This window comes from Rosa chinensis, unplaced genomic scaffold (assembly GCF_002994745.2).
Source record: "Rosa chinensis cultivar Old Blush unplaced genomic scaffold, RchiOBHm-V2 RchiOBHmChr0c09, whole genome shotgun sequence".
NCBI lineage: Eukaryota > Viridiplantae > Streptophyta > Magnoliopsida > Rosales > Rosaceae > Rosa > Rosa chinensis.
The window spans coordinates 296,954-318,657 of NW_020126823.1; the positions used below are offsets into that span (position 1 = coordinate 296,954).

The following is a 21,704-nucleotide window of genomic DNA, read 5'->3' on the forward strand; positions in this document are numbered from 1 at the left end:
GCCTAGCACGGCCCCAATGGCATAATCTGAGGCATCACACATGATCTCAAAGGGAGAGACCAATCTGGAGGAAGCATGATAGGAGCAGACGTCAGAAGCTCCTTTAAAGCATTGAATGCATCCTTGCAATCCTCCTGAACTCAAACGCCACTTCCTTTTGAAGTAGACGACATAGGGGCCTAGAAATCTTGGAAAAGTCCTTGATAAAGCGCCTGTAGAAACCTGCATGTCCAAGAAAAGAACGGACCTCCCTCACACTTGTGGGGTATGGTAAGTATCTAACAAGATCTACTTTAGCTTTGTCTACTTCAATTCCACGTTTAGAGATAATATGCCCTAAAACTATTCCTTGTTTAACCATAAAGTGACATTTTTCCCAATTTAAAACAAGGTTAGTTTGTTCACAACGTTCAAGTATCAATTCTAAATTACTTAAGCAATTTTCGAAATCTTTACCAAAGACAGAAAAGTCATCCATAAAAACCTCAATAATTTTCTCAATAAAATCAGAGAAGATACTTACCATGCACCTTTGAAACGTACCTGGGGCGTTACATAGTCCGAATGGCATTCTCTGTAGGCAAACGTTCCAAAAGGACAAGTGAAGGTCGTTTTCTCTTGATCCTCATGAGCAATGGCGATTTGATTGTAACCAGAATATCCATCCAAGAAGCAATAGAACTCGTGACCTGCTAACCTCTCAAGCATCTGATCAATGAATGGCAAAGGGAAGTGATCCTTCCTAGTAGTGGCGTTGAGCTTCCTATAGTCTATGCAAACTCGATGTCCAGTCACCGTTCTCTGAGGCACTAACTCATTCTCTGCATTCTTCACAACAGTTATCCCAGACTTTTTTGGCACAACCTGAACTGGTGAAACCCACTTAGAGTCCGAGATAGGTATATGACGCCACAATCAAGGAGTTTGATAACCTCCTTCTTCACAACCTCCATCATGGGTGGATTCAAACGTCTTTGAGCCTCCCTTGTTGGCTTGGCTCCCTCCTCAAGCAAAATCCGATGCACACAAGTAGTAGGGCTAATTCCCCTGATATCCGCTAAGGTCCAACCAATCGCAGTCTTGTGTTTCTTAAGCATCTCCACAAGTCTATCCTCTTGAGTAGACGTCAATGATGAGGATATGATCACAGGTAACGTCTCTTTATCTCCCAAGTAAACATACTTCAAATGATCTGGCAATGGCTTAAGTTCTAGGGTAGGTGCCTGAATCACTGAAGGTAGAGGTTTATTAGTAGAGATGGGAAGTGAAAAAGAAGGATTTGACTTACCTACAAAGGACGTTGCCTCAAGAGAAGCAACGTTTTCTAGGTGGATGGATTCATAAGAATCCGTGAGGTCTTCCTTAGGTATGGTGGCACCATCTTCCATGAAACCAACACCACTTGCAATGGTTGAGACCATGGTATCCTCCTCCATTATTTCCATGAATTTCTGCGCAAGATCATCAAGTATATCAATAGAAAAACATGATTGAAAGTCACTTAATGGATACCTCATGGCTTCGAAAATGTTGAAGCCAACAACTTCTCCATCAAATTCCATTGACAAGGTGCCAGAATACACATCAATTTTGGTCCTAGCCGTCCTCATGAATGGACGACCTAGCAAAAGTGGCGTTGACTTGGGAGAGGGTTCCTCCATTTCTAGGACGTAAAAATCAGCTGGGAAGATTAGCTCACCCACCTGCACAAGTACATCCTCAACTAACCCCTTAGGGTATGCATTAGATCGATCTGCCAATTGAATAATAACATTATCATGTTTAAGTTCACCTAGACCTAGAGATGCATAAATAGAATATGGCATAACATTTATAGAAGCACCTAAGTCTAGCATGGCATTTTCGAATCTAGTGGTTCCAATAACACAAGGGATAGAAAAACTCCCTGGATCCTTACACTTTTCAGGCATTTTGCGTTGAAGCACAGCTGAGACATTCTCACTTACCTTCACCACTTCTTTCTCACGGTTCTGTCTCCTTGTGGTGCAAAGTTCCTTCAAAAATTTGGCATACTTAGGAATTTGCTTAATGGCCTCAAGGAGAGGAATGTTGATTTGCACTTTCTTAAAAGTTTCCAAGATGGCCTTTTCGGCTTCATCCTTCTTGGACTTAGCATATCTGCTTGGGAAAGGCAAAGGAGAAGAAGATGGATTAGTAATAACCGAATTGAAAGAGTTAGAAACTTGTCCTTTAGGTTTCGGTTCTGCAGTAGGAGGTGTCACATGAGCCTTAGACGTTGCAGGGTCATCCTCCTCCTCTAAAATGGACGTTGAGATCTTTTTGGGAGGCGTTGGAGGATCTACAAGGGTCTTACCACTCCTTGTAGTGACGACTTTGGCTTGCTCAAAGTGAGGATTTGGGATGGTACCACTTGGTAGCTTACCTTGCTCATGAAACTTACCCATAAACTCCACAACTTGACTCATTTGCTTCTTCATCTCATTCACATCCGTAGATATAGCATTGATTTGATTCCCATGATGAGTTTGACCTGCAATTAAAGCTTGAGTAGACTTAGTTAGAGTTCGGATTAATTCATCATTCGAAGAAGAAGAAGAAGCATTTGAATTAAAATTTGAATTGAAAGGAGTAGGGTTAGGAGGTTGAGGCTTTTGATAAAAGCCTTGAGGACGTTGTTGGAACCCTTGAGGTGCACTTTGAACGTTGTCATTGTCCTTCCAACGAAAATTGGGGTGATCCCTCCATCCAGGATTGTAGGTATTCGAGTAAGGATCATTCCTAGGACGTTGGTACCCTTGTTGGAAACCTATGGCGTTAACACCTTCCTGTCCTCCACTTTCCATGAGTTGAGGGCATTGATCAGACACATGCCCTTGCATAGAACAAACTCCACACACCATGACTTGACCATGTGATCCCTGGGACACAAGAGAAGTAAGTTTGTTAATTTTATCCTCCAATTGGGCTAAAGTACTTACCTCATGGACCCTTTCACGTGTGGTGGTGGATTTGGGCCTAGAGCTTCCATATTGTTGTTGATTCAAGGCCCTATTCTCAATTAGAACCATTCCAGCCGCAGGTTCCTTATCAACAAACGATCCACCAGAAGCTGCATCTAGCATGTCTCTTCCAAGTTGGTGAGCCCATCATAAAAACAAGTGAGCAAGGTCTCATCCTTCATGCCATGTTGAGGCATTGAGTGGTGAGAGACTTGAACCTTTCATAGTAATCTGCATAGGACTCATCTTGCCCTTGTTGAATTCCACTTATCTTTTTCCTTAACATGATGATGCGAGATGTAGGAAAATACTTCTCAAGAAACGCCTTCATCATATCAGCCCAAGATGTAATCCGTCCACTTGGCAACTCATAAAGCCATTGCTTTGCCTTGTCAGCCAACGAAAATGGGAAGGCTTTTAACTTCAAAATATGCTCATCAGCTCCCTGAGGCTTCATGCTAGTGCAGATGAACTGAAATTCCATCAAGTGGTTGTTGGGATCTTCCATAGAGAGTCCATGGAATGTAGGAAGACGATGAAGTAGCCCAGACTTCAACTCAAAATCAGCTGTTAATCCCTCAGCTGCAGCAGGGTAGGTTATGCAGGTTGGCACTCCACCAGGTGGAATGACAGATGTAGAGAGTTGCCTGATGGTGAGAGCCATTGGTGGTGGTGGTGGTGGGACGACTAAGAGTGCACGAGGTGATGGAGGTGGCGTTTGGTGTGGTGATGGGTTAACTGAAGTGTCAGAAACTTCTGATCCTCCCTCTACTCTATTCCCTTCACTATCTAATTGAAGCTCACGGAATTGAAGAGGTGTGGTCACTGGAACGTCAAATATGTCTGAGTTCTTCTTCAATCTCTCAAGTCTATCTTTGATGACGTGAAGAGGCGTTTTGGTGTACTTAGGTGGTTCAGATGGTCCAGACATTCATTGATCCTGTTATAGAATGAAAGAATATAGTTAGTAAGATATAAACAAGACGTGGACCAAGGTACACACATCAAAAACGTCACATATAAACAAGTATACACAAGGCCAACGAAAATTGATAGTGGTTAGTTACAATCTTCTACAATTTTCGAATTAATCAATTTCAATAAGAGTTTTGCAAGTCAAGGTTTGGACGTGCGGCCCAGAGATTCTAATGTTAATACAAGTCTCCCCCCTTTATCTTTTGGTAACTCTTTTGGCACAGAGCCAGGTAGTAGAGGAACGATTTTGGCGGAGCTACTCCCACATAGTGGTTTTGGCCCTCTTGTAAGCACTTCTCGTATCCAATCAACCTAGACACCCTGTGTTACTAAGGTGCGCCGCAGAGATAAAAGGAGTTGCTTGACAAGTATTAATAAAAGAACTCTCACCTATTCCGTTATGACTCACATCCTTCTTACCAAAACCAATTCTTTCAAAAATTGTCTAAGTGTATGACTTCAATAAGACATAATGAACCATTGTTTTGGACGTGCGGCCCAAGTCCTTGCCTCTACACATATTTCTTCTCAAATCCTTTGGGCAACCTTACTGAAATGGCCAGTGCGGGGGAGGACGAACACGAGAGGTAGAAACCATTTTGGCACAAGCTACTCCCACATAGTGGTTTAGGCTCGTTTGATTGCACTTCTGGATTCAAAACCCATCATGGACGTTGTCCCCTTCCTAGTCACCATTTCACATAGGCTATACTTACTTAGATAAGAAAAGGCCTAAGTGCAAGACATTTTCAAGTGTTAATAAAAGCCGCCCTCAACCTTAAAAGACCTGAATCAGGTGCTAATAAGGGGTTAAGGCTAGTATCAACAAACGAGACTTCACCTATTCCATAATAGTTCAAAATCCCTTACCAAAATCATACCTTAGTGGCATTTTCATCACATGAAGACTTTTCAATCCCCGGCAACGGCGCCAAAAATTGATACGTGCAAAGCATCGCCAATTTAAACCCTGAAAATATCATCATTAGTATAGAGCAAATAGGGTATCGAACAAACCGGGGATTGAGGGTGCTAACATGTGAGAAACAAATTAAAGAATAGAATATACAATTCTACGAAAAATTACAAATTTACAAGTACAAACATGCATAAATTTCGAACAACAAAAGAAACAACAAAGAGTTAGAGAGCATACATACATTCACACGAATTTAGAGAGCAAGGAATGAGAGAATAACAAAAATATACAAGTATATATATAGGCATGGACGAAAATAAGAGAGAAAACAAGTTAGAAAAGGTTTAGAAATCCTACTCCTATTTATACACAATTTACAAGTCCATATCACATTGGGAATCCATATACAACAAGGATTACTAATTATATACTAATTAGGATTACTTAATTACTAAGAAAACAAATTATTGACCAAGTCAAACATTAAATCCTAAGTCAAAACTAACTCTAACTACTTTCCCTAAAATTTAGGAACCTATCCCTTAAATTAAGGAGACCTAACAAACTCATAACAAACTACCAAATTAATTCCTAGAAAACACTAACACATATTTACTATTCACGGAGACACTATTCACGAAATTAAAAACATTTTTTTTATTTTATTTTTTTTTATTTTATTTTATTATTTATATGAACATGCTACCTAAAAATTCTAAGTTAATTTTATTTATTTACAAAAACAAGAAAACATAAAGATGGGGGGGTTTTTGAAGATTAAACTATGAATTTTACGAAAACAAGTAAAAGATTAAAAACGTTTTATTTACATAGGTGGGAAAAGAAAGATTTTTGGAAAACAATTCATCAAGAACAATTCAAGAACAACATATTCATGCATCCCTTAATCTTGTTAATTACCATGGAAAGATATCAACCAAGAAACAAAGTTACAAGCGCCCAATGTCCCTTATATGACTTCCCTTTACACAATTGATCGACGAAGCGCCAAACCAACATATTCCAAATGCAAGTATCACACAATCGAAGCGACTCATAATCTCATGCATTCAAATCATTAAGAGCAAGTGAAAGTTTAGTCAATAAACATGCAAATTCAAGTACTCGAAGCGAATCTTTTCATTACATGCATAATCTGATCTCGACCTTTGTCCAAAGCCTTTACTACTATATTGAATTAGGGTCACGAAGCGTTTAACCTAATTACTAGCTCCAATTACATGCAATCATCCTAAGTTGCAACCAAAGAACAAGAACACATAAAAGTTATCTATAAAACAAAACCAGATTATCAATCCATATTTCGGCAATGAATCAAGATCAAGAACACACAAACACATCAATCATAGAAAAGAACATCCAAATCGCATCCAAAAATCAGAAAGTTATCTCATGGTTTCGGTTTTACACAAAGAAAAACAAAAACAGAATTTATATCAAACAAGTTACAAAACCGTAAGGAAAACATGATGAAGATGGTAAGAACAACCCTTAGACACGTCCCAAGGTTCCAAAGCAGCTCCAAGGTGGTGGCACAAGGTGAAGATCACGGCAAGGATGGAGGATGGCACGGCTAGGAACTTGTAGATGCAAAAACCTGAAACTCAAGAGCAAACCGGTGAGAAACGAAATTGTGGAGAATAATGTGTCAACCCCGAACGTCTAATACACAAGGTATATATAGTAGAACGTCTCAAGGCTCTCCCAATTCGTTTCTACTTGGTTTCTCTTAGTTCGTGTTGATTTAGGACTTCTTTCTCTCAAAACAGATTTCCGGCAGGATTGACCTCAGTCCACTAAAACGGCCATAACTTTCTCTAGAAAATAGCTATTGATGAGCTGTAAAAAGCTCTGGAAACTAGACATCTGTAGCTTTCCAACCATATAAAGATCATAATTTTCTGAGCTTTGAGCGATTTATTGCACTCCGTTGAAGTTGACTGATCTGCACAGGCAGATTTCCGAATCTGTAATGGATTTGACTTTTAATGCACAAGTTGAGTCCAATTCGGTTTCCTTCACATCACATGCCTCTCACATGCCTTCCACGCCTATTCTGAAGTAGAAACGTCAAGAACTCCCTAGAACCTTCAAGAATCTCACGGCAATTCCAATCCTTACTCAACAAGAAGTCCAAATTCCACATTGCTTTGAAATCCGAATTCCTTGTTGCTTCCTCTTCCATGTGCACGGCATATGATCTTCTTGAGACTTCCAGATGCTTCTTGTACATTCCATAGCTCTCCTAGTATGAGTAGAACTCCATATGCAAGTAGGTTTCCTAGTTGAATACAAACTTCTTTTCTGCGATTCTTCTACACTCTTCCGGAACCTTCTTGAGTAATCCTTATCCAACAGGGACTCCTTGTCACACTAGGATTCCTTATCTGAGTAGAATTGGGTTTCCCTGTTCAAGTAGAACTTCTAATTTCCGCGACTTAAGAGCTTGAATCCAAGTCAGCTTCTGATTCCTACTCCAACTAGGATTCCTTTTCCTAGTCAAACTGGGAAAACTTCCATTTCTTCATTTCTTTCCATTTCTGCGCCACTTGTGCCTTCCTTAGCCATTTTTGGACTTTGAGACTCCATTTTCACCTGTAAAACACTAACTAAGTTAAATTGATCAAGATAAAGGAAGTATCTTAGCAAAATATAGGGTTTAAACATTATAAATGTCGCATTTTATGCTCCTATCACCTAGCAAAGAAATCAAATAAGGATAAGGTACCTTCCACTCCGACATTCTGCTGACCAATAGCAAACACCCTTGCATTTCCCGGAGGTAGATGCCTCTGCTGATTTCCTTGTCCCCTACCCTGCTGGGTACAATCCCTTGAGAAGTGCCCCGTCTGGCCACATGTGAAGCATGCCAAGTTCTTAGGTTTCTTGCAATCTCGAGCGACATGGCCCATCTCATTGCAATTGAAACACTTCGGGTTCGCCACTGGCCTATTAGGTGCAACCCTAGCAGGTGCAGCTGCAGCCCTAGCTGGTGCCTGCTGATTAGTCCTCTGTCTCTTCCAGAATCCACCTCGATCCCCAGATGCCTTACTGCTCCCCGCAGTTGCCTTTCCCTTTCTTTGGAAATTCCTTTCAGCCGATTCGTGTTCTTGGAGAGTCAAATTCTCTTGCTCAATGGCCATAGCCTTGACGAAAATGAGCTCCACTGTCTTCAGTCCCAGAACAGCGACATCGCGCCGGATTGAAGCATTCAGTCCCCACTGAAACTTCATAGCTAAGCTCTCAGCATCCATCTGCCTCACAAAGCGATACAACCTTGAGAACTCAGCTTCATACTCCCTCACACTCTTAGTCCCTTGGACTAACGAGATGAATTCCCTTTCCATCTGCTCCCTCACTGAAGGCGGAAAGTACTTCTTCCTGAACAGTTCCACAAACTCATTCCAGGTCATGGTGGACACGTCCATCACCCTCTGTGTGCCATTCCACCAAACCCGTGCATCGCCTTGGAGCATAAACGTGGAAATCTTCCTCTTCTCAATGTCGTCACAGACGACCATCTCGAAGTAGGTCTTCATATTCTCAATCCATTGGTCTGCCAACATGTGATCCGTACCTCCCTGAAATGGAACTCCTCCCAATCTCGAAATCTCCTTTGCCAACTTCGACAAACGAGTAGGATCTACAACATTAGCAACCTCCACCACAGGTGGAACAGGCAACTCAACATTTGATGCCTCCACATCATTCTCAAACATCTCCTCAACAGGAGGAGGAATCCCGCCTCTACCTCGGGCTCTACCTCTGCCTCTGGGTCTACCTCGACCCCTAGCTCTGCCTCCTCGAGGGTCCATCACCTAAGGAGTATAACAACATGTGGTTAATACATGTATAACTCTCAAACACAAGTATAAGTCAACGCTATGACTCAATCAACCACAATGCTACGTCAAGGATACAATTCCATCCCCTACGTAAATCTTGAGTTAGACTAAAGGTCATCATTCCTTAAAAGTCTTTAACTCATAGAAGCTACATCTAGCTCCTACACTTCATCTCCTAAGCCGACACTACCCTGACGACTCACATCCTACCGTTCATTACATACCCAATGACTATATCAATACCGAAGAGCATATGATGGGGATCCGCTGCAGACGGGCCATCACTCGAGGAGTATTGATTGTGTCACCAAATATGTACCTTACGCTCTGATACCAATCTGTCACGCCCCTGATTTTTACAACAATAAAAATCGATATATATAATCCCATAATTATACATGCGTGAATATTCAGTCATCAATACAAATACCTGGAACATCTTTCCCTTAAACAAGTACTTACTGATACACTGAATCATCCAAGATAACATACACTCGCTCCACAGAGTTATATATTATACAAATTTACGAATTTAATTGTCATCACAATAAAACGTAAATGCTCCTCAGAGCTTACTGCATAGCGGAAGTCATATATTGGCAAAGCCAACAAAAATTGCTTCCTACCCGTTCTGCTGCCAACAAGCTCCTTCAGCTTCAGCCACGATTTTCCTGACCTGCAGGATTAGCCCCTACACCATATACAATGGTGCACCGGGGTTGCCAAACAACAAACCCGGTAAGCTTCTTCAAGCTCGTATGAGTAACTCATGAACATCAATCAACAACTCACATCAATCTACTTAAGGAAACATGCAGCCATGATTCCTTCTAACATTCCATATCCTTTCCAAAGAAAGGACAACATGAGTCACCGCTATGACCATGCTCTATTTGCTAACTTAACCATCAAGTAGCAATTCAAGTCTCATCTAGACAATTAAAGGAGAATGCCGTCGAAACTCTCCTTTAAGCTGCATACCTATGAGTCTCAAGCAACCTCGACCGTTACTCCCATAAGCTATCATGGCAGATAAACTAGAATTCTATTGAAATTGTAACCACTCGTCCTAACCAGAACGTGATTACCTATTTCCTGCCTTGATCACCATCTGTGATCTATCACCATCTGTGATCTGTCACCATCTGAGACATATGATTTCAGACTCCGTCTAGTCAGGGAATCAACATCAAGGTCGCCATCTGCAACCTGTCACCATCTGTGACCTATAATCTTTAGACCCCATCTGGTCTCAGCTCAACCATTTATCACCATCTGTGACTCATGATCTTCAGACCCCATCTGGTCATGAAGTCAAACATCAAGGTTACCGTCTGCAACCTGTTGCTATCTATGATCTATCACCATCTGTGACGTAAGATCTTCCTAGACCCTATCTAAACCCTGAAAAATATGATCTATCACCATCTTGATGCAAATAGATGCTATTCTATTAATCCAAGAAAACCAAAGAATTCGAAAGAAACAAAGAAAACCAAGAAAGAAACAAAGAAAACCAAGAAAGGATGCTATTCTATTAATCCTTTATGCAAATAGATCTTCCTAGACCCTATCTAAACCCTGAAAAATATGATCTATCACCATCTTGATGCAAATAGATCCTTTAGAAGAATCGCATACTTACTTACTTAGATACTATTAATCCCTCAATCCCCGGCAACGGCGCCAAAAATTGATACGTGCAAAGCATCGCCAATTTAAACCCTGAAAAATATCATCATTAGTATAGAGCAAATAGGGATTGAACAGTCTTCATGTGATGAAAACGCCACTAAGGTATGATTTTGGTAAGGGATTTTGAACTATTATGGAATAGGTGAAGTCTCGTTTGTTGATACTAGCCTTAACCCTTTATTAGCACCTGATTCAGGTCTTTTAAGGTTGAGGGCGGCTTTTATTAACACTTGAAAAATGTCTTGCACTTAGGCCTTTTCTTATCTAAGTAAGTATAGCCTATGTGAAATGGTGACTAGGAAGGGGACAACGTCCATGATGGGTTTTGAATCCAGAAGTGCAATCAAACGAGCCTAAACCACTATGTGGGAGTAGCTTGTGCCAAAATGGTTTCTACCTCTCGTGTTCGTCCTCCCCCGCACTGGCCATTTCAGTAAGGTTGCCCAAAGGATTTGAGAAGAAATATGTGTAGAGGCAAGGACTTGGGCCGCACGTCCAAAACAATGGTTCATTATGTCTTATTGAAGTCATACACTTAGACAATTTTGAAAGAATTGGTTTTGGTAAGAAGGATGTGAGTCATAACGGAATAGGTGAGAGTTCTTTTATTAATACTTGTCAAGCAACTCCTTTTATCTCTGCGGCGCACCTTAGTAACACAGGGTGTCTAGGTTGATTGGATACGAGAAGTGCTTACAAGAGGGCCAAAACCACTATGTGGGAGTAGCTCCGCCAAAATCGTTCCTCTACTACCTGGCTCTGTGCCAAAAGAGTTACCAAAAGATAAAGGGGGGAGACTTGTATTAACATTAGAATCTCTGGGCCGCACGTCCAAACCTTGACTTGCAAAACTCTTATTGAAATTGATTAATTCGAAAATTGTAGAAGATTGTAACTAACCACTATCAATTTTCGTTGGCCTTGTGTATACTTGTTTATATGTGACGTTTTGGTGTGTGTACCTTGGTCCACGTCTTGTTTATATTTTACTAACTTTATTCTTTATTCTATTTCAGGATCAATGAATGTCTGGATCATCTGACCCACCTAAGTACACCAAAACGCCTCTTCACGTCATCCAAGATAGACTTGAGAGATTGAAGAAAAACTCGGATCTCTTTGACGTCCAAGTTACCACTCCCCTTCAATTTCGTGAGCTTCAAATAGATAGTGAAGGGAATAGAGTAGAGGGAGGATCAGAAGCTTCTGACACTTCAGTTGTTCCATCACCACACCAAACGCCACCTCCATCACCTCGTGCACTCTTAGTCGTCCCACCACCACCACCACCAATGGCTCTCACCATCAGGCAACTCTCTACATCTGTCATTCCACCTGGTGGAGTGCCAACTTGCATAACCTACCCTGCTGCAGCTGAGGGATTAACAGCTGATTTTGAGTTGAAGTCTGGGCTACTTCATCGTCTTCCTACATTCCATGGACTCTCTATGGAAGATCCCAACAACCACTTGATGGAATTTCAGTTCATCTGCACTAGCATGAAGCCTCAAGGAGCTGATGAGCATATTTTGAAGTTGAAGGCCTTCCCATTTTCGTTGGCTGACAAGGCAAAGCAATGGCTTTATGAGTTGCCAAGTGGACGGATTACATCTTGGGCTGATATGATGAAGGCGTTTCTTGAGAAGTATTTCCCTACATCTCGCATCATCATGCTTAGGAAGAAGATAAGTGGAATCCAACAAGGGCAAGATGAGTCCTACGCAGATTACTATGAAAGGTTCAAGTCTCTCACCACTCAATGCCCTCAACATGGCATGAAGGATGAGACCTTGCTCACTTGTTTTTATGATGGACTCACCAACTTGGAAAGAGACATGCTAGATGCAGCTTCTGGGGGATCGTTTGTTGACAAGGAGCCTGCAGCTGGAATGATCCTTATTGAGAATAGGGCCTTGAATCAACAACAATATGGAAGCTCTAGGCCCAAATCCACCACCACACGTGAAAGGGTCCATGAGGTAAGTACTTTAGCTCAACTGGAGGATAAAATTAACAAACTTACTTCTCTTGTGTCCCAGGGATCACATGGACAAGTCATGGTGTGTGGAGTTTGTTCTATGCAAGGGCATGCGTCTAACCAATGCCCTCAACTCATGGAGGAAGGAGGACAAGAAGGTGTCAACGCCATAGGTTTCCAACAAGGGTACCAACGTCCTAGGAATGATCCATATTCGAATACTTACAATCCTGGATGGAGGGATCACCCTAATTTTCGTTGGAAGGACAATGAGAACGTTCAAAGTGCACCTCAAGGCTTCCAACCACGTCCTCAAGGCTTTTATCAAAAGCCTCAACCTCCTAACCCTACTCCTTTCAATTCAAATTTTAATTCAAATGCTTCTTCTTCTTCTTCGAATGATGAATTAATCCGAACTCTAACTAAGTCTACTCAAGCTTTAATTGCAGGTCAAACTCATCATGGGAATCAAATCAATGCTATATCTACGGATGTGAATGAGATGAAGAAGCAAATGAGTCAAGTTGTGGAGTTTATGGGTAAGTTTCATGAGCAAGGTAAGCTACCAAGTGGTACCATCCCAAATCCTCACTTTGAGCAAGCCAAAGTCGTCACTACAAGGAGTGGTAAGACCCTTGTAGATCCTCCAACGCCTCCCAAAAAGATCTCAACGTCCATTTTAGAGGAGGAGGATGACCCTGCAACGTCTAAGGCTAATGTGACACCTCCTACTGCAGAACCGAAACCTAAAGGACAAGTTTCTAACTCTTTCAATTCGGTTATTACTAATCCATCTTCTTCTCCTTTGCCTTTCCCAAGCAGATATGCTAAGTCCAAGAAGGATGAAGCCGAAAAGGCCATCTTGGAAACTTTTAAGAAAGTGCAAATCAACATTCCTCTCCTTGAGGCCATTAAGCAAATTCCTAAGTATGCCAAATTTTTGAAGGAACTTTGCACCACAAGGAGACAGAACCGTGAGAAAGAAGTGGTGAAGGTAAGTGAGAATGTCTCAGCTGTGCTTCAACGCAAAATGCCTGAAAAGTGTAAGGATCCAGGGAGTTTTTCTATCCCTTGTGTTATTGGAACCACTAGATTCGAAAATGCCATGCTAGACTTAGGTGCTTCTATAAATGTTATGCCATATTCTATTTATGCATCTCTAGGTCTAGGTGAACTTAAACATGATAATGTTATTATTCAATTGGCAGATCGATCTAATGCATACCCTAAGGGGTTAGTTGAGGATGTACTTGTGCAGGTGGGTGAGCTAATCTTCCCAGCTGATTTTTACGTCCTAGAAATGGAGGAACCCTCTCCCAAGTCAACGCCACTTTTGCTAGGTCGTCCATTCATGAGGACGGCTAGGACCAAAATTGATGTGTATTCTGGCACCTTGTCAATGGAATTTGATGGAGAAGTTGTTGGCTTCAACATTTTCGAAGCCATGAGGTATCCATTAAGTGACTTTCAATCATGTTTTTCTATTGATATACTTGATGATCTTGCGCAGAAATTCATGGAAATAATGGAGGAGGATACCATGGTCTCAACCATTGCAAGTGGTGTTGGTTTCATGGAAGATGGTGCCACCATACCTAAGGAAGACCTCACGGATTCTTATGAATCCATCCACCTAGAAAACGTTGCTTCTCTTGAGGCAACGTCCTTTGTAGGTAAGTCAAATCCTTCTTTTTCACTTCCCATCTCTACTAATAAACCTCTACCTTCAGTGATTCAGGCACCTACCCTAGAACTTAAGCCATTGCCAGATCATTTGAAGTATGTTTACTTGGGAGATAAAGAGACGTTACCTGTGATCATATCCTCATCATTGACGTCTACTCAAGAGGATAGACTTGTGGAGATGCTTAAGAAACACAAGACTGCGATTGGTTGGACCTTAGCGGATATCAAGGGAATTAGCCCTACTACTTGTGTGCATCGGATTTTGCTTGAGGAGGGAGCCAAGCCAACAAGGGAGGCTCAAAGACGTTTGAATCCACCCATGATGGAGGTTGTGAAGAAGGAGGTTATCAAACTCCTTGATTGTGGCGTCATATACCCTATCTCGGACTCTAAGTGGGTTTCACCAGTTCAGGTTGTGCCAAAAAAATCTGGGATAACTGTTGTGAAGAATGCAGAGAATGAGTTAGTGCCTCAGAGAACGGTGACTGGACATCGAGTTTGCATAGACTATAGGAAGCTCAACGCCACTACTAGGAAGGATCACTTCCCTTTGCCATTCATTGATCAGATGCTTGAGAGGTTAGCAGGTCACGAGTTCTATTGCTTCTTGGATGGATATTCTGGTTACAATCAAATCGCCATTGCTCATGAGGATCAAGAGAAAACGACCTTCACTTGTCCTTTTGGAACGTTTGCCTACAGAAGAATGCCATTCGGACTATGTAACGCCCCAGGTACGTTCAAAGGTGCATGGTAAGTATCTTCTCTGATTTTATTGAGAAAATTATTGAGGTTTTATGGATGACTTTCTGTCTTTGGTAAAGATTTCGAAAATTGCTTAAGTAATTTAGAATTGATACTTGAACGTTGTGAAGAAACTAACCTTGTTTTAAATTGGGAAAAATGTCACTTTATGGTTAAACAAGGAATAGTTTTAGGCATATTATCTCTAAACGTGGAATTGAAGTAGACAAAGCTAAAGTAGATCTTGTTAGATACTTACCATACCCCACAAGTGTGAGGGAGGTCCGTTCTTTTCTTGGACATGCAGGTTTCTACAGGCGCTTTATCAAGGACTTTTCCAAGATTTCTAGGCCCCTATGTCGTCTACTTCAAAAGGAAGTGGCGTTTGAGTTCAAGGAGGATTGCAAGGATGCATTCAATGCTTTAAAGGAGCTTCTGACGTCTGCTCCTATCATGCTTCCTCCAGATTGGTCTCTTCCCTTTGAGATCATGTGTGATGCCTCAGATTATGCCATTGGGCCGTGCTAGGCCAAAGGAAGGACAAGAAGCCTTATGCCATCTACTATGCGTCAAGAACCTCAATGATGCTCAACTCAATATTCTACAACTGAAAAAGAACTCTTAGCTGTTGTTTTTGCCTTAGAAAAATTTCGATCTTATTATTGGGTACTAAAGTTATTATTTATTCTGATCATGCAGCTTTAAGGTACCTAATGTCAAAGAAGGAGGCAAAACCTAGGCTAATTCGTTGGATACTCTTGCTTCAAGAGTTGATGTTGAGATCAAGGATAAGAAGGGCTCTGACAACGTTGTGGCAGACCACTTGAGTAGGCTAGTGAGTGAAGAGGACGCCATACCCTTAGTGAGATGTTTCCGGATGAACAACTCTTCGGAATCCAGGTAAGTGAGCCTTGGTATGCAGATATTGTTAATTATTTGGTGTCCAAAAACATTCCCTAGTAATATGCTAAGTGTTCAACGTGATAGACTTAAGTTTTTAGCTAGACAATATGTTGGGATGATCCTACTTGGAAATATTGTTCTGAAAATTGATAAGGAGATGTGGCCTAATAATGAACAAAAGCTATACTTGAGTTTGTCATTCTAAACAATGTGGTGGTCACTTTGGCCTGATAGAACTGCTAGGAAGGTGTTGGAATTGGTTTTTATTGTCCTACTTTGTTAAGGATGCATATAATTTTGTATGACATGTGATAGATGCCAAAGAACCGGTAATTAGGCCCTAAAGATCAAATGCCTTTAAAACCTGTGATAATTGCGAAATCTTTGATGTTTGGGTATTGATTTATGGACCTTTCCTTCATCTAATGTTTCTCTATATCCTCTTAGCTGTTGATTATGTTTCTAAATGGGTGGAAGCGAAAGCCACCAGAACTAATGATTCTAAGGTTGTTGCAGAGTTTATAAAGTCTAACATTTTTTAGTAGGTTTGGCATGCCTAGAGCAATCATTAGTGACGGAGGTTCTCACTTTTGCAACAAGACCATTGAGGCTTGCTCAGAAGTACAACGTCACTCATAAGGTTTCCACGCCTTATCATCCTCAAACGAGTGGACAAGCAGAGTTCAAATAGGGAAATAAAGCGATACTTGAGAAAACGGGGACCTTCAAGGAAGGATTGACCAACGCTTGGAGATGCATTGTGGGCATATAGGACTGCCTTTAAGACGCCAATAGGGATGTTCCATTTCGGTTGGTGTATGGAAAAGCGTGCCACTTACCTGTGGAATTGGAGCATAGAGCATGGTGGGCAATTAGAACGTTCAACATGGACTTGGATGAAGCTGGACTTCATAGGAAGTTGCAACTCAATGAGCTTGAGGAAATTCGAAATGATGCCTATGATAGTGCTCGGATTTACAAGGAAAAGACAAAGGCTTTTCATGATAAAATGATTCGTGGAAAGGCTTTTGTAATTGATAAGGAGCCCTGCACTGGAAGTGAGTTCAAGGTAAATGGCCATCGTCTTAAGCCTTATTATGAGGCATTTGTGGAGCACAATGTGGAGGATGTACCCCTCCAGGAGGCGCCACCAACTGAGGACTAAATGAAGGTGCAAGTCTAGGCTGAAAGACTTTAAACATTAAGCGCTGCATGGGAGGCAACCCATTTCATCCGTAGCTGTGGAGGAGCCATCAACGCAGATTTGCATTCTTGAACTCTTCCCTTCTCTTTTATTTTCGAGAACTTTGTCTTTGTTTTAGGTTTCTTTGCGTTAACTCTTATGCCATGCTTGTTTGATGTTTTGTATGCTTTATACTTGTTTATACATTGAGGACAATGCATGATTAAGTGTGGGGAAGGGTATAACGTTTCACTTTGTTTTTAGGAGCTAGTTTTGTGGTTATAAAAAGAAAACAAAATAAAAAATCGGAAAAATCAGAAAATAAAAAGAAATTTGCGTTAACTTTGTTTTAGGTTTTATGTTATATGTTTTTTTTATACTTGTGTGTTTGTTTGTTTGGTTATTGTTAGAGTCAAAATGATTTTGGGTAAATATCTTCTTCATCGTAGGCGCATCCAATGGGATGTGATATCTAAGGTTCAGTTTGGATATGAGAAGTGCTGACAAAGGGTCTCGTCCCCTGTCAATCAAGTGAGCTGAGCTCCGCCAAAATCGTTCCTCTCTTCACCTGGTCATGTTCCAAAGGAGTTACCGAAAGGAGAAGGGAAATATCCCTAAGTCCAAAACGTTTTGTCTTGTTTGTGCGTCATTTACATGGTTGTTTTTGTTTGTTTTGTGATTGAGTCTTAGGATGCCCTTTTAACTGTCTAGGATGAGCTTATATCTCTGAAATTAAGGCTAAAAGAGGATCACAAGATTGAGATAATGTTTGATGATATTCTTTGGTTAATTATGATTTATGAAAAGCATATGAATGTGTAGTAGATATGGTGCATGCGTAACTTTGGTACAGAATATGAACATGTGGAAGATAAGTTGTGATTCATAATAACCCTTGTGAGAATTTGAGCCATGTCCTTTCTTTGTTGAGTGATTAATAAAAAAATGAATTATACTCTTATTTTCTTGGCGATGATTTTGTTGATCTCATTATTTTTCATCTTGATTGATTACTTGCCATAGATTAAGTTTGATGGACTAGAGAATGCTAGAATTCACTGTTATGCTTGTTGAGACGTTTATGATCAATATATGGCCCTGATTCTGGAAAGGATAAAGGTACTTACTTAGGATTTTACCACCATAGCCAAATAAGCCTGTGTCCCTATTGTGCCCGTCGTGGGACTCCCCTAGTTTAACCATTTTGAGCCTACATTGAGCCTTTTCTTTCATCACCCTCAAAATTCCTTAACCTTAACCCTAGTATAGTTATATCTTACCCTTTGTTCTAAAGACTTAGTGGAGCATATTTTTGAGACTTTGCTTGGAGTTTTGGCGTCAAGGAAGAATTTTGAAGACATGAAGAAGTTCAAGTGTGGGGGTAGACTTGTCCATATGAATTTTGTTGTAATTGCCGAAAAAAAAAAAAAAGAATGAAATCGTAAAAAAATTATCAAGAAAGAATATTTCGGCAATTAAGAGAAAATGTGTGATATTGTTTAAGTGTTTATGGATTTTAGTCCCCTATACTTAGGATTTGGAGTTTGCTTGGAATTGAAGGCCCATTGTTGAAAATTTTGGTCTTTGTCCAATTCACTTGTTCGGAAGAAGGTTAGAATGAAGTTTGGGCCCAACATGATGGCACTTGGCCCTTTTATAAGCTTGGAGGATACTTGACGTTTGCTATGCTTGGTGGATTCGAAATTTGGTCTCTCTACATCAACAAGTGCTCTACTAGGTTTTTAGGATACTTTGTGATTTCCTATCCCTTCGTTTCTTTAACCTTAAGCCTTGGCCCCATTACAACCTTGAGTGTAAGACCTCTTTGATCCTTAAGATGGGACAGCCTTTGATCTGTGGAGATGAGTTATAACTGTTGAACTTATGGTTTGGGTTCATCTGTGCAAGTAGTTGATATCTTTCATGAGATCTTTAAAAGAAAAAAATATAATGTGCTTTCGTTTCTTATACATATGTGATTTACTTGCTATTCTTTCACATATACTTGAGTGTAAGCTTTTAAGCATGAGCCTTGAATCTGAGAGAAGAAAGAGTGATATATCCATGTGAGGTTTGAATCATGACTTGTTTGAAATATGTTAAAGAACCCCACCATTGTTTACTCCCAAGTCTTACATGCTTATATGTGAATTATATTTGTAATTAACTCTTGAATATCTTGAGATGTGATGCTTGGTTAAGTGCTAATCTTGGTGACTTGAAAGTATGAGATTTCTGAGACAATATGTTAAAGGGCGTAGAAGTCATTTGTGTGTTAACGTCTTGTCTTTGTTTCTGGTTTTGATTTTCGTTTGAGTCTTTAAGTGTTTACGTTTTTGAGTCTTTGTGTCTTTGTGTTTTCGTTCTTTTATACTTAGTTTATTTTTTCGTAGTTCTTTGTTTTGTTTGTAGTCTTTTTGGTTTGTTATGTTGATTTTGCTAAGGGACTAGCAAAAGCTAAGTGTGGGGAATTTGATAGGAGCATAAAATGCGACGTTTATAATGTTTAAACCCTATATTTTGCTAAGTTATTTCCTTTATCTTGATCAATTTAACTTAGTTAGTGTTTTACAGGTGAAAATGGAGTCTCAAGGTCCAAAAATGCTAAGGAAGCACAAGTGGCGCAGAAATGGAAAGAAATGAAGAAATGGAAGTTTCCCAGTTTGACTAGGAAAAGGAATCCTAGTTGGAGTAGGAATCAGAAGCTGACTTGGATTCAAACTCTTAAGTCGCGGAAATCAGAAGTTCTACTTGAATAGGGAAACCCAATTCTACTCAGATAAGGAATCCTAGTGTGACAAGGAGTCCCTGTTGGATAAGGATTACTCAAGAAGGTTCCGGAAGAGTGTAGAAGAATCGCAGAAAAGAAGTTTGTATTCAACTAGGAAACCTACTTGCATATGGAGTTCTACTCATACTAGGAGAGCTATGGAATGTACAAGAAGCATCTAGAAGTCTCAAGAAGATCATATGCCGTGCACATGGAAGAGGAAGCAACAAGGAATTCGGATTTCAAAGCAATGTGGAATTTGGACTTCTTGTTGAGTAAGGATTGGAATTGCCGTGAGATTCTTGAAGGTTCTAGGGAGTTCTTGACGTTTCATAGCTCTCCTAGTATGAGTAGAACTCCATATGCAAGTAGGTTTCCTAGTTGAATACAAACTTCTTTTCTGCGATTCTTCTACACTCTTCCGGAACCTTCTTGAGTAATCCTTATCCAACAGGGACTCCTTGTCACACTAGGATTCCTTATCTGAGTAGAATTGGGTCTCCCTATTCAAGTAGAACTTCTGATTTCCGCGACTTAAGAGTTTGAATCCAAGTCAGCTTCTGATTCCTACTCCAACTAGGATTCCTTTTCCTAGTCAAACTGGGAAAACTTCCATTTCTTCATTTCTTTCCATTTCTGCGCCACTTGTGCCTTCCTTAGTCATTTTTGGACCTTGAGACTCCATTTTCACCTGTAAAACACTAACTAAGTTAAATTGATCAAGATAAAGGAAATAACTTAGCAAAATATAGGGTTTAAACATTATAAACGTCGCATTTTATGCTCCTATCAACTTGTGCACCAAGATATTTACTAAGCATGTGAGAAATATCATCATTAGTATAGAGCAAATAGGGTATCGAACAAACCGGGGATTGAGGGTGCTAACATGTGAGAAACAAATTAAAGAATAGAATATACAATTCTACGAAAATTACAAATTTACAAGTACAAACATGCATAAATTTCGAACAACAAAAGAAACAACAAAGAGTTAGAGAGCATACATACATTCACACGAATTTAGAGAGCAAGGAATGAGAGAATAACAAAAATATACAAGTATATATATAGGCATGGACGAAAATAAGAGAGAAAACAAGTTAGAAAAGGTTTAGAAATCCTACTCCTATTTATACACAATTTACAAGTCCATATCACATTGGGAATCCATATACAACAAGGATTACTAATTATATACTAATTAGGATTACTTAATTACTAAGAAAACAAATTATTGACCAAGTCAAACATTAAATCCTAAGTCAAAACTAACTCTAACTACTTTCCCTAAAATTTAGGAACCTATCCCTTAAATTAAGGAGACCTAACAAACTCATAACAAACTACCAAATTAATTCCTAGAAAACACTAACACATATTTACTATTCACGGAGACACTATTCACGAAATTAAAAACATTTTTTATTTTTTTTTTTTATTTTTTATTATTTATATGAACATGCTACCTAAAAATTCTAAGTTAATTTTATTTATTTACAAACAAGAAAACATAAAGAGGGGGGTTTTTGAAGATTAAACTATGAATTTTACGAAAACAAGTAAAAGATTAAAAACGTTTTATTTACATAGGTGGGAAAAGAAAGATTTTTGGAAACAATTCATCAAGAACAATTCAAGAACAACATATTCATGCATCCCTTAATCTTGTTAATTACCATGGAAAGATATCAACCAAGAAACAAAGTTACAAGCGCCCAATGTCCCTTATATGACTTCCCTTTACACAATTGATCGACGAAGCGCCAAACCAACATATTCCAAATGCAAGTATCACACAATCGAAGCGACTCATAATCTCATGCATTCAAATCATTAGAGCAAGTGAAAGTTTAGTCAATAAACATGCAAATTCAAGTACTCGAAGCGAATCTTTCATTACATGCATAATCTGATCTCGACCTTTGTCCAAAGCCTTTACTACTATATTGAATTAGGGTCACGAAGCGTTTAACCTAATTACTAGCTCCAATTACATGCAAT

The 21,704-nt window shown here is 39.9% G+C and overlaps 1 non-coding gene across 1 annotated transcript; it reads right to left on the reverse strand.

The window, feature by feature from the left end:
- Nucleotides 1–12,106: 12,106 nt before the first annotated feature.
- On the reverse strand, nt 12,107–12,213 carry LOC112181213. The gene has a single exon (XR_002928726.1). It is a non-coding gene; the product is annotated as a small nucleolar RNA R71 (small nucleolar RNA).
- Nucleotides 12,214–21,704: the final 9,491 nt, after the last annotated feature.